Below are 12063 nucleotides of genomic sequence, written 5' to 3'. Positions count from 1 at the left end.
TGAGGCAGGGTTGTGAGACACAGGGAGCGCTGAGTGAGGTTGCAGGGGGACGGGGGCCTCTGAGGGAAATGAGAGCCCGGCTCCGGGGCTGATGGCAGCCTCTGAGGAAATGGGGGGCTCCCCGGGTGGCTCAGTGGTAAAGAACCCACCTGCCAGTGCAGGAGATGCAAGAGATGCAGGTTCTATCCCTGGGTCAGGAAGACCCCCTGGAGGAGGAGATGGCAACACACTCCAGTCTTCTTGCCTGGAGAATCTCACGGACGGAGGAGCCTAGCAGGCTACAGTCAACGGGGTCACAAAGAGCTGGACGCGACTGAGCCGCTGAGTGCACTGAGGGGATGGGTACGGAGAAGCTACCCTCCCTCCTTGTGCGCACACTGCGGAGACCCTCATTCCTTTTCTGGGCTTGCAGTACTCCATGGAAATGGGTGCCTGTGTGTTCCATCATGTTCCACTCTTTGCGACCCCATGGACTGCATGTAGCCCACCAGGCTCCACTGTCTATGGAATTTTCATGCAAAATAGTGGAGTGGGTTGCCATTTCCTTCTCCAGGGGATCTTCCAGACCCAGAAGTCGAACCTACATCTCCGGCATTGGCCCGGGGATTCTTTACCACTGAGTCGCCAGGGAAGCCCAGAATCCCTGATCCCCTCCCCAACTGTTGGACATGGAGGAGGTTATTTCTAGTCTTGCTAAGACAGGCAGTGCTGTGATGACATCCCTCGCCATGCCTCTGTGTGTGTGTGTGTGTGTGTGTGTGTGTGTGTGTGTGTGTGTGTGTGACAGATTCTCCCAGGGCTTCCTCCAGCCCCACAGATGGGAGGGTGGGCCTCTCGCCAGGAGGATGCAGTTTCCAGGAGGGCCCCTTGCTTGGGACTGACCCAAGCTTACTCCAGAGCCAGCCAGTCCCCAGCAGGCAGCTCCCCAGAAAGACTGCCCAGGAACCATCGATAGCCTGTCCTTACACCAGAGTTTTGTTTGTTTGGCTGGTTGGGGTTTTTGGCCAAAGGGCAGTGCCGGGCTCCGGCCCTGGGTGCTCAATGGACAGAGCTGGTCTGGGCAGACTGTTATGCAAATCAGATGAGGAAGCCAAGCTTGGGGATCAGGGCCACTTTCCTGATGGGTTGCCTGCCAAGGAGGAAGGGGACCTTCGGGACCCCACCCCTACAGGAGTCCTGAGGGGTTCAAGGAAAGCGCAGTGCCACCCAGCCCCAGGGAAGCAGGCCCAGCCATCGCCCCAGCTCCTGCGTTCCTGGAGCCGCCCCAGAGAGCTCAGAAGCCAGTCTGGGCAGGTGCTGAGACTATGTGGCCGTTTCCTTGCCCTTTGCCAATTCTGGCTCCTCAGACGCCTACACGGCGTCCCTGGGTGTTGCAGGAATATTTGATGGGGGCGCCCCTGTGCCCACAGCCCTGACCCTTCTGCACAGTGAATGGGTCTAGGTCATGGGCACCGGCACAGAGCCTGGGTACATCATACATGCCCAGTGCTCTGGCCCACTGGAAACCCTCCCAGTCCCACACTGACAGGGAGTGGGGCAAAGTCGTGTCTGGCCGAGGGCCCCCAAGCAGGGCCCGCCCCAGGGAGGACAGGAAACAGGACTCCATCAGCTCTCTGGCCAGAGCTACTAGATGAAGAGGAGGGAGGAGGAAGAGAAATGAAGAAATCCTTTCCTGGAGCCCGAGGCCTGTGGGGCGAGGCTGGAAGAGCCCAGGCCAGCTTCCTTCAAATGGTGCATATATTACAAGACGTTCCTAGATAGAGTCCAGTTTCTCTCACCTTCTTTGGCGCATTTCAGGAACTGTTTTTTAGCTAATTATGTTAAGGGTGCCTAGGACTGGCGATTCTAACAAGCCTCGTTTCAGACACAGGCTTCAGGTGTCCCCACTCACCTCTGTTCTTGGTGAGTTTTGCCTGCGTCTGTGCTCAGGGCAAGCTCATTAAACAAATTAGCTGTGCCTGTTGTGTGCTCCCTGACTGTCGTTGAGGAATGGCAGTGTCAGAGATGCTATGGATCTCACCAGAGAAGAGTCATATTCAGCTCCTCTGCAGGCTCGCCAATCGGGAGGTGACACGGAGCCAAGCAATATTCAGTTTCCATGCACATCGATGCCTGTCAATTGATCATTAGCATGTTTTTTGTTCTGAGCTTCCCTGGTGGCTCAGGGGTAAAGAATCTACCGCAATCCAGGAGACCTGGATTCAACCCCTGGGTTGGGAAGATTTGCCAGAGAAGGAAATGGCAAACCATTCTAGTGTTCTTGCCTGGAGAATTCCATGGACAGAGGAGCCTGGCGGGCCACAGTCCATGGGGCCACAAAAGAGTCAGACACGACTTACTGACCAAACAACAACAAAGGTTTGTTTTACTCTAGCTGCCCCCAGGGCTTCCTTGGTGGCTCAGATGGTAAAGAATCTGCCTTCAACGCAAGAGACCCAGGGTGGTGGTGGCGGGGGCGGTGTTGAACCATGAAGAAGGTTGAGCGCCAAAGAACTGATGCTTTTAAATTGTTGTGCTGGAAAAGACTCTTGAGAGTCCACTGAACTGCAAGGAGATCAAACCAGTCAATCCTAGAGAAAATCAGTCCTGAATATTCATTGGAAGGACTGACGCTGAAGCTCCAATACTTTGACCGTCTGATGCAGAGGGATTGTTCATTGGAAAAGACCCTGATGCTGGGAAAGATTGAAGGCAAGAGGAGAAAGGGACGCCAGAGAATGAGATGGTTGGATGGCATCACTGACTCAATGGACACGAGTTTGAGCAAGCTCTGGGAGAGAGTGAAGGACAGGGAAGCCAGGTGTGCTGCAGTCCATGGGGGTAGCAAAGAGATATGATTTAGCAACTGAATGGCAACAAACTGCCTCCACTCTTCCTGAGTGGAGGCTGAAAAAACAGCCCAGTTCAGTTGCTTTCAATGGTTTGCTCGGGTGAAGATCTGGGTCGGGCCACCTGCTACTCAATGCCTAGTGCTGAGACCAAGCCTCTGGGTCTGTGCCTGGGAAGCCTCTAGCTACTATCCTTTGAAAAGAGGTCAAATCATGACTGTCACACATATAAAAATGAACATGCGTTAAAGAGTTTATTGCACTCCTAAATCCATAGGAAAATTAAGAGATATAACCAGTTCAAAAGAGGTGAAGAACAGACACACTTGTTGACTGGGACTACTGAAATGAATGTAGACACGGAGGCAGAACTGGGGAGGGGCAGCCAGTCGATGCCCTGCAGGCGGGTTCTGAATCCACAGTATAGACCGAAATTGGTTTACGTCGCCATCAGTTACCCAGGATTTGCAGAGCTGTAAAATAGCCTTCATAAAATGGAATCCGATAATCCTGGGGTGGGGGTGAGGGGGCGGTCTTGCAGAGTTGAGGTAATGCAGGGCTTCTCCACAGATAGTACAGTGATTTGCCCACCTCCCTGAGCGCCCAAAGCCCTTCACCTGATCTGCTGAGGCCACGCCTCCCCCAGAACGCCCTCCCTGGCTTCAGACAGGGTGGGTATTATCCACTCTGCTTCCCTAGCCCCCCTGCAACTCCTTTTTTTAAAAATATCTAATTTTATTTATGTATTTATTTTTGGCTCTGCTGGATCTTCATTGCTGCGAGGGCTTTTTCTCCAGCTGTCTAGAGCGGGGGCTACTTTTCACTGCAGCTTGGGGTCTTATGGGGTCGCAGAGTATGGGCTCTAGGCACGTGGGCTCGGTAGCTGTGGTTCCCGGGCCCTGAGCACAGGCTCACTAGTCGTGGCCCACAGGCGTAGTTGCTCCAAGGCATGTGGGATCTTCCTGGACCAGGGATGGGACCTGCGTCTCTTGCATTGGCAGGAGGACTCTTTACTACTGAGCCGCCAGGGAAGCCCCGTATCTGCAACTTCTGATCACACTCTCTCTCCCGTCAGACCATGAGATTCTCAAAAGAGAAGCTGCATCTTCTCCACTTCTCATTGTGCCTATGAGAACTCAAGATGCATTTGTAGAATGAATAAGTAAAATGAATGAGAGAACAAAGCAAAAAGACAGCGTCCTAAAATCAGGGTGGGCTTCCCTGGTGGCTCAGTGGTAAAGAATCCACCTGCCAATGTGGGAGACCCGGGTTTGATCCCTGAGTCAGGAAGATCCCCTGGAATGGCAACCCACTCCAGTATTCCTGCCTGGGAAATCCCATGGACAGAGGAACCTGGCAGGCCGCAGTCCATGAGGGTCACTAAGGAGTCAGATACAACTGAGCAACTAAACAACAACAAAAACCAGGTGGTCCACAGGATGCCCCCCACCCCTTTAAGAAAGTGAAAGACTCCTGATGCAGCAGGCAAAAGTCAGCAGTGCCTCAGGAACATGTGTAAGTCTCCATCTTGATCTAACTAAGGGCATCTCAGAAGTAAGATGACTCAGAAGTAAGACTCCAAGAGCGAACAAGCTTCAAAATGCTGGGTTACACATAAACAGGTTCTTTGCTTTTTCCTTTTTCGTCACAACATGTCTGAGAGCCTCTGATATATCAGAGTGCCAGAGAATGCAGTGTTCCAGCATTTTTCATGCTTATCAGATAGTGAAGCAAATTTTTTAGATGGGGCAGAGGTGAGGGTTCTGGAGAATTCACAGTGAGAAACACCAGTTTAATTCAACTGGTTTGATGTACTGAACGAGATATAAATCATTATCACCTGGGTCAGAATTCTGGCTCCACCATTAGTGTTCTTGTGGCCTTGGACAAGTTAATGCCTCTACACTTTGCCGTTTTCATCTGTACAATGGGACTGAACTCGCCTCAAAGTTGCAGCAGGGGGGCGGGTTAAATGATTTACTGCAAGGAAAACACTTAGCATAGAGCCTGGACAGGGTGTACTCAATCCATGTGAACTGTGTCATTATTATTTATAAAACCACGAAGGGCCATTTATTGAGTATGCCTTTGCATCGCCTCATTCGAGCCTCACAACAAGCCTGAGGCCAGATGAAACAGATGAGGCAGATGAGGATAAAAGACTTGAGGGGTGAAATCCCTGGCCCAGGGCCTTGTAGCCCCAAGTCACCAGTGCTCCTGGACCAGGCACAAGACCTTAAGAACAAGCTTAGGCAAGGACTTGGCATGAAATAGTTGCTTAAGAAAGACTGGTTTCTTCTCTCCTGCCTTCTTCCCTCCTTCCCTACCAGCCAAGAGTCATGCCGGACCCCAGTGTCTAGGTCGCCCTTGGCCAGGGTTGTGGTGGAGTGGACAGTGCTCAGGCCAAAGGCTCCGTAGGACTCAGGCTAAGCCTAGGCTTCCTCTCCACCCCCAACTGAGATGCTCCCTTCACTTTCTCTTCCTCATCTTGCCCGCACCCCATCCCTTGACATACCCCTGAAGTTATTTGGAGACTTGAGAACCCCCAGGGGGTCCCTCCATGCTCTTCCCCATCTTGGTGACACAGCTTCACTCTCAACACACACAAAGGGCTTAAAATCATTTTTGATTCAATGAATGATTGAAGCCTGTGTGTTGCAGCTTTAGCTGGCTGACGGGGCCACCGGGGGCTGCCTACAGGCTAAACATAGACCGAGGGACTTTCCTGATGGTCCACAGGCTAAGACTCTGTGTGCCCAAAGCAGGGGGCCTGGGTTCGATCCCTGGTCTGGGAACTAGATCCACATGCCAAAATGTAAAAGATCCCGCGAGCTGCAACTAAGACCTAGCCCAGCCAAATAAATAAATAATTTTTTAAGAAATAAATAAAAAAAATTTTTTAAATAAATAAACACAAACCCACACAGAGGCCCCGCCCTGGGCCTGGCCTCAAGAACACTGTCCTGGCTGAATACATGCTCAGAGAAATGACTCAGCATGAGTGCTCAGATGCAATTTTCCACGTTTTATGGACTAAAGGTATTTTCACAACAGCCGGCGTTGATGAATCAATAGCAGGCTGTAAATAGAGCAAGGGAAAAAAAAGGCCCTGGTCTGAGACCCCACCCACACAAGGGCCTCCCAGGCTGTAAGCTTCTTCTCCATCCTGGCAAATAATAACACAAACTCCCCACCCCCACGCCCCTAAAAATTACATGGAGACTCATCCAGGCCACTTCCTTAACTAAGGAGGGAGGTGAGAAACAAAGTTGGTCCTACAGCCTCAGACACAGCTCAGTCCTTCGGGTGCCTCTGTTCTCCAATGAGTTTGGAAGCCAGTATCCTGGAACCAAGAATCCAAGGGCCCTGCGCTGAGCCAGGATGGGGGTGGGGAGGAAGATGACCCTTCCCCCGCTCCTTGCCCCAGCAAAGAGAGTCCTGCTTGGGAGAAATGACGCACGTGCTGAAAAACTTGTTCAGTCACTCAGTCGTGTCCAGCTCTTTGCAATACCATGGGCTACAGCACGCCAGGCTTCCCTGTCCTTCACTGTCTCCTGAAATTTGCTCAGACTCAAGTCCATTGAGGCCATGATGCCATCCAACCATCTCATCCGCTGTCGTCCCCTTCTTCTCCTGCCCTCAATCTTTTCCCAGCCTCAGGGTCTTGGTAGCCAAAGCATGTGAAAAACAAAGAGGGTGGTGCTTCATCCTCCCCAAGGAATCCGATGGGAAGACTGTAGCAGGTGGGGCAGCCCTGCCAGCTCACACCTCCTCCCCGCCCCCGCTCATTCATTCATTCAGCCAATTATCAAGCACTTTCTAAAGACCCACCTCTCAGCTGCACCCTAGACCTTCCCATCTCAGCCAATGACATCAACAGCCACTGTGTCCAAAAAACAAGGAGTCGTCTTGGATCCCCAATTCTTCTTACCTGTCTGCAAATCCCATCCTCTTTATGTCTGTTACAGATCCAATATCAGTCCATTCCTTAGCCTTGCTGCTCTCCTCTGGCTTGGACACTGCCGCAGCCACCAACTGGACTCCTGACCCCTTGGCCTTGGCCTAAAATCCATTCTCCACTCCTCCAAGTGACCTCGACACAGCATCATTCTGACTCCACCATTTCCTGTCCTCAAACCCTCTGAGGGGTCCTACTGAATATTTAACCTTTTAAAGGAAATTAAGGACACGAGCTTTGGCATCAGGCTATAAAGAGATGAAATGAACAGAGGAAGGGCCCAGAGGCAGGATTGTGCATAAATGAGAACTTGCTATATGACAAGGAGGCATCACCAGCCAGAGGGGAAAAGACAGACTCTTTTATAAATGGTGTTGGGACAAGTGGTGATCCATATGGAAAAAGTAAAATTAGATCCCCAGCTAACACCGCACACACACAACTCCAGGTGGATTCCAGGCTTACATGTGAAAAACAAAATGTTTAACACATTTAGGAGAAAATCTAGAATATTTTTATGACCCAAGGATAAGGAAAGATTTCTTTTTTAAACAAACCTTTTGTTAATTACAATATGCATTTTGAAAGCGCACATTATGATTGTGCCGCTCCATAAAATTTCACAAAGTGAACCTGGCTTTGTACCCCACACCCACGCCAAGAAATAGGGTGCAACTAGCAACTCAGAAAAAGCCTCCTTGTGCTTCTTGACAGGGAAGAACATCTTAGGTGCAAAAAAGCATCAGCTGTGAAGGAAAATATAATGAGTCTGATGACATTAACGCTCAAATCTTCAGTTCAACAAAAAATATCATAAACAAGATTAAAAGATATGCCACAATCTGGGAGGAGATATTTGCAATATACACGACCAGCAGGAGATTTGTTTCCAGAATATATAAAGGACTTCTGCAAATCAAGAAGACAACCAACCCAACAAAAAATTCAGCATAAGTTGTCAACAAATACCTCCTAGGAAAAGAAACCTGTATGGCCAATAAGTATTAGTCACTCAGTTGTGTCTGACTCTTTGCAACCCCACAGACTGTAGTCAGCCAGGCTCCTCCGTCCATGGAATTCTCCAGGCAAGAATACTGAAGTGGATGCCATTCTCTCCTCCAGAGAATCTTCCTGACCCAGGGATGGAACCCAGGTCTACCTGCATTGCAGGCAGATTCTTTACCATCTGAGACGCCAGAGAAGCACAATAATCATATAAGAAAAAAGGTGCTACCTTGCCAGTATCAAAGAAATGTAGATTAAAACAACAGTGAGATATTGCCTTCAAATGAGCAAAAATTAAAAAAAAAAAAAGCTGGTGCTACCCAAAGCAGACCCCATGGCTGGTGGGGGAACAGATAAGGCCACTTGACACTTGCATGATGTGGCATCTCGCCAGATTGAGGGCAAGTATATCCATGACCTAGCCGTTCCTCCCCAGAGTACAGACTCTAGAGTAAGCTCTCATCTGAGCGTCCCCGGAGGGAGACTGGGAACATCATCAAAGGAGGAGACAGTCAAGCAGTAGGAATGGCCCTGGGCAATAATTTTTATTTTTACTTTTATGTATTTATTAATTCATTTTGCCACACCATGCAGTTTGTGGGATCTTAGTTCCTGGACCGAAGACTGAAACCAGGCCCTCCATCGTGAGAGTGCAGACTCCTAATCTCTGGATTGCTGGGAATTCCCTGGCCTGGCAATTAAAATAAAAGAAGCAAAATAGAAGTGAATGATCAGTTAGACACAGCAAACAGGACGTGTGCAAGGTGAGACATCAGAAGTGGGACCAAAACCAAAGCCTTTGGGAGGAGAGGTAGCTGACCCTGGAGAAATGAGACACAGGCTGAGCCTCGCCCACTGGGGAGAATTTGCACACGAATTCGTCTCACTCATTCTACAAGGATGTGCATGCTAAGTCACTTCAGTTATGTTCGACTCTATGCAACCCCAAGGACTGTAGCCCTCCAGGCTCCTCTATCCATGGAATTCTCCAGGCAAGAATACTGGAGCGGGTAGCCGTTTCCTTCTCCAGGGGATCTTCCCGACTCAGGGATCGAACCCCATCTCCTGCATTGGCAGGCAGATTCTGCACCACTGAGCCACCAGGGTTCCTATGCCACAACTAAAAAAGATCCTACATGCCACAATGAAGATCAAGGATCTTGAGTGCTGCCGCTAAGACCTGGCACAGCCAAACAAATAAATGAATGAATAAATACTGAAATAAAAAGAGAGAGAGAGGGAGAGAGAGAGGCAGAAGATTTACCACTTTTCATGACCTCGCCTTGGAGGCCACATTGCATCGCTTCTGCTATTTTCCTCATCAAAGTATCTACAAAGGTCTATAGCTCAAGGAGAGGAGAAATGGACTCCACCTCCTGGGAGGAAGCAGCAAGGTTTTAGAAGACCATGTGGGACCAGAAATATTTCTGCGGCCATTTTTGATAGTAGGTAGAGGAAATTATTAGCATATAGAGCTGAGAGTCACAGCAGATCTTGAATGGGAGCCCCTTAGGCCATGAGCAGAGTGGAGAACAAGAGGCAAGGAGGCCAAGGTGGAGGCTACTGCATGGGTCCCGGCCTCCGTGTGGTGGGGCCATAAAGGCTGGGAGTAGGGTGGCGGCGGGGCAACAGAAAAGGCACAGAATTGCAGGTGAAGCTGCCAACTACAAGCTGGCACTTGCCATGGGCACTTTCTACTTCTGCAAGGATTAAACCACGTGCTGCTGCAGCTGCTGGCCTTCAACACCCCCTGAAAGGAGTTCAGGATGGAGAGCAGAAATGAGGCGCTCTGTGCTCAGCGGGGGGTGGGGGTGGGGGACTAGCCGAACAGGTCTTCAGATTATGTTTTCAGGAGTCAATTTTATGAGTCCAGTTCTTGTATCTGCTCATATCTAGAAGATCACTGAAATCCTTCATGGTGATGACTGTTCCTCGTGACTAGTGAAGGCTTCTGAAGACTAGCAGAAACCTAGTGGGAAAATATGTGCCTGATTGTATATAATCTCCCTTCACCAAAATCACACATATATTGACCTTTCCTTCTTGCCTCTTCGGGGTAGTCTCTCGGAGCTCTCTGAGGTGCTGTCTCCTGGGCTGCAGTCCTCATTTTGCCCCAAATAAAACTTAACTCACACCTCTCATTTGTGCCTTTTTTTTAAAGTCATGAAATGCAGTTACCAGCTCAGCTTGGTTGCCAACATGGCAAGCCATCCCCCTTAATGGAGTTTACCTTTATAACCTGCAAAATTAGCAAACACAAGGAAGAGGCCTCTTATTCATATCATGGACCCTTTGAGAATCTGATGAATGGAATGGATTCTCTCCTCAGGGAAAGAAAAACATTCAGGCACCTGTCTGTGAAATTGAGTGGAGTGTTTGCAGGGCTCAGAGTCAGCCCTCTCGGTGGATAAGGTGGGGCTGCTGGACCCAGAATGTGTGGATATAAATCCTGCCTCCACTCCTCACCAGGGAGAGAACCTGGGTGAGTGACCCAACCTCTCTGTGCCTCTGCTTCTCCGTTTGCAGCAGCTGGAAATGCGTTTGACAGTAAATGACTGAGGACCCTAATGTTCAGTGCTTTTGGCAAAATGGAGCCTTCGTTTCTCTGATCTGGGAAAACCCGGATGTGTGGCGGTGGTTGTCATTTGGGGAGCTCAGACAGAAGGTTTCTTTCCCTTACCAAGTCTCAGGGGGGAGAGGGGATAAATTAGGACTGTCAGATTACCAGATACACACCACTATATATAAAATGAATAAACAGCAAGGATATACTGTACAGCACAGGGAACTATATTCACTATCTTGTAATAACCTACGATAGAAAAGACTTTGAGGGATTTCCTGGTGGTCCGGTGGTTAAGGGGCTTCCCGGGTGGCACAGTGGTAAAGAATCTGCCTGCCAAAGCGGGAGACACTGGAGACCTGGGTTCGATTCCTGGGTCAGGGAGATCCCCTGGAGGAGGAAATGGCAACCCCCTCCAGTATTCTTGCCTGGAGAATCCCATGGAAAGAAGAGCCTGGTGGGCTACTGTCCATGGGGTCACAAAGAGTTGCATGCAACTGAGCAGCTGGGCATGAATGCACGCCAGTGATTAAGACTCCAAAGCACGGGGCACAGGTTCCATCCCTAGTCAAGGAACTAAGATCCCACACGCAGCACAGTAAGGCCAAAAAGAAAGAATCTGAAAAAAAATATGTATATACAATTGAATCTCTTTGCTGTACATCTGAAACTAACACAATATTGTAAATCAGCTCTGTGGAATGTGGGGTGTGCTCACTCATGTCCAACTCTTTGCAACCCCATGGACTGTAACCTACTGGGCTCCTCTCCCCGTGGAATTCTCCAGGCAAGAATACTGGAGAGGGTTGCCATTTCCTCCTCCAGGGGATCTTCCTGACCCAGGGATCAAACCTGAGAGTCTTGTATCTCCTGCATTGGCAGGCGGATTCTTTATCACTAGCATCACCATCAGCTGAGAAGCCCCGTAAATCAACTATACCTCAATTTTTAAAAATCCGTTTGCCCTGAAGACCTTCCCTTTATCTCATTGTCCAGAATGGAGCCACATGAGCCCCTACCTGAGTGAGGATGATGGATGGAGCATCAGCTCAGTGGTTCGTTCTCAGCTTGAAGGGACGTTTGGAGATATGGGAGGACATTTCAAGTGCCCACCGTGATTGCACATCTGCATTTCATGGAGCATTTTACATGAAGAATTGTTCCCCACCCTGTACCCAAAATATTCCCCTTTGAAAAACTCAGAAGCTCCTCTGGTCTCTATTGCAAAGGCAGGGAAGAAGGGCAACTGGGGAATGCAGGTGGGTCACCCAGCTCAGGGCACTGGCCACCATTCACTTCTACCTTGTAGGCTGCCATGAGGCACACAGGTAAGTGCTCAGGTCAAGGTGCAAATGTTGGGGTCCCCTGAGAGCTGAGAGGCTGCAGATGAAGCCCTGTGAGACCAGAGATGCAGGGGCCAAGAGGCTGCAAAGCACCCACCACAGGACCAGGAGGCGCACACACGTGGAGACACAGAGCTTCTTGGCTCAAGCTCTCTGATTTCCCTCGGAGCTCCTGGCTTCTCTTTGAAGCCCGCCTGGCCTTCGGGGGCCCACCCAGAGCCTCCCACCACATCCTTCTGTGTCAGGCCACATCCCACCATCGGTCCCCAAAGAGACCCTGACTCAGCAGCAGACACAGTAGGGCAAGTAAAAGGAAGTGGGGGGAAACGTCACTGCTGCCTGTCACCACGTCCGTCCGCTGGCCCA

The sequence above is a fragment of the Ovis aries genome, chromosome 18 (genome assembly GCF_016772045.2).
Source record: "Ovis aries strain OAR_USU_Benz2616 breed Rambouillet chromosome 18, ARS-UI_Ramb_v3.0, whole genome shotgun sequence".
Taxonomy (NCBI): domain Eukaryota; kingdom Metazoa; phylum Chordata; class Mammalia; order Artiodactyla; family Bovidae; genus Ovis; species Ovis aries.
Note: the sequence above shows the minus strand (reverse complement) of the source record.